Genomic DNA, 2,500 nt, shown 5'->3' with positions numbered 1-2,500 from the left:
TATTTAAAGCCAAGGATTGTTGCTTGCTTGTAGATATGCATGGAGGTTCAGTTTCATTATCGCAGCTATCCCCTGCCACAGGGACTGTCACATCAAAATTGTTGTTTACATTCGCTAATGCACTAATCAGAACCGCTATATAGTTACTATACACTTACAGTCCTCATAGACTATTGTCTTGTTACCTATACAATAGGCTTGCTAGTCTTAAAAAGAATTACCATTTAGAAAATAGATTGAGAATAACGAATACAATGAACCCTTAAAGACAGTGATTACAGAAAACCAATTAAAACAAAGGGGGGACTATGGCATAACCGAGAAAGATACATACAAGTTTAGAGAAAAAGTTATAATTTGATTCTGTAATGAGTATAGCTGTGGAAGCGCAGATCTTCAACATTCAAATATGTTATAACTCTATAAGTAGATTATGTGTATAACTTTTATAGGTAATGGAGGTGTGCGTGAGCATGTTAATGGAGGTGTGCGTGAGCATGTTCAAGTCGTAATCAATCATATATGACAGTATCACAAGTTTACTTATGTTAATCATTTATCTGATTTATCTAAGATCTCCACTAAATCTTTTTTTCCTGCGTCTAGAGCTACACACTTCACTGTTTCATTTCCTAGAGTAGTTTGTTGCTTAAAGAAATCATGTGCCTTGATATGAAATGACTTGCGTCTTTCCATAACCTCTGACTTCAACGTTGCTCTAAAACCCACAAATAGATGTGTTTCTGCTTAGACAAAAAAAAAAAAAAAAAAAAAAAAAAAAAAAATAATAATAAATCTTTGGCTTATGGGCGTAGCAAGCAATCCAGCCAAGGTCGTTTCTTCTTTAAAACACCCTAAATTCAAGTCTACGGCCGATAGCAGGGACAAAAAGCATTGTCAACATCAAATAATAAATTACGAGAACAATAGTAATAACAATGATAATTTAATGTTTTGTATCGTTAGCCAAATTGCCTTTGATTAGTTTTTGACACTTCTAAATCACTCCTGGCTGTTAGGAAAGGCCGCCACTCACCTGGGGGGGGGGGGGGGCAAGCCAGCCTTTGGGGGTACCGGTCCCAAATCCGGATAAATAGAGAGGGTTGGCGTCAGGAAGGGCATCCGGCTGTAAAGACCCATGCCAAAACAAAGAAGAAATGAGCCGCAATAGGGGCAGCTCATCCATAACGGCGACTCCACATATAAATGGGGAAAAAAAGCTGAGAAGAAGAAGACTGCTAAGAACGGCCGCGACTACAATCCACTGACAGCCAGGGACGGAAACACAAGCAAGTAAAAACAAAACGTAAAATACTAAACAAAAAACAAATTTGCAAAACCTCTCATCTCCCTCTCGACAGATAATCCAAGATCCTATGACAAATTAATCGAATGTTTAAGGAAGAGAGAGAGAGAGAGGGAGAGAGAGAGAGAGAGAGAGAGAGAGAGAGAGAGAGAGAGAGAGAGAGAGAGAGAGAGAGAGAGAGAGAGAGAGAGTGAGAGAGAGAGAGAGAGAGAGAATCTTTGCCCTTCCTTTTCCTTGTCCTATTCCTTCGCTATTCCCTTACTCAATTCTTTAAATTTTCACATATTTGCTAGCGTGTATCTCTTTCCTTTTCGTTTTCTTCCTATCCTTACGCCCACATAGCTAACCCCGTTCGTCTACCCTTCTACCCTCCTAACCCCTACCCCCCCCCCTTTGCCACTCTCCCCCGCTTCCGAATCCTGATGCGATTGCGATGATAAAGCCTCGACTTCGGATTAAGATATCTGTAACTTATTTATCAACCATTACATCTGCACTTCAGTTCAATTTTGCATTCTTTTACTTGTATCACATTTCTGAATATATTCTTTACCTAATGATGGACAGGCAATCATCCATTACAAATGCCAATCAACGCCTAATTCATGGTTCTGGCAGCGCAATCGTATCATTAGCATTTAAAGATGGCGGCGCTTAAACGTAGATGATTCCCAAGGTCTAAATAAGTACATAGACCTTGATGATTCCCGCCCTTACGCACCCACGCACCTACCCGTCAAGAAACTCCAAGCTACAATGTACATGAAAATTTATATTAATTACATATTCCTGTGTTGCTCTCGAGTTTTCCCGCCTCCTGCTTCGAACCAAAGACGAAAGATCGGAAAGCGTGTCTCTGAGCCCCAGCGGTTGGCGAATCGTGTAATATCTGAACAATAGATGGCGCTGTATGAAGTTTTGGGCCTCATTTAAAAAAAAAATCGGTGTGATACGTGCTTTCCTATCTTTCTTATATGATCTGCTTCGAAATGTCCGAATAGCGGAGGGGCGAATAAACTATGTAATCAGGTGCTTTGTTTTAATTATCATTATCGTTATTTTTTTTCAAAATGATATACATAACAACACACACGTTGTTAAAGATTTCAGAAATCATATATTAATGACTCATCCATATAAATATACCCATATATGGATGTACATATATGTACATCCATATATGGGTATGCGCGT

This window comes from Penaeus vannamei, chromosome 14 (assembly GCF_042767895.1).
Source record: "Penaeus vannamei isolate JL-2024 chromosome 14, ASM4276789v1, whole genome shotgun sequence".
In the NCBI taxonomy this organism is placed as follows: domain Eukaryota; kingdom Metazoa; phylum Arthropoda; class Malacostraca; order Decapoda; family Penaeidae; genus Penaeus; species Penaeus vannamei.
Note: the sequence above shows the minus strand (reverse complement) of the source record.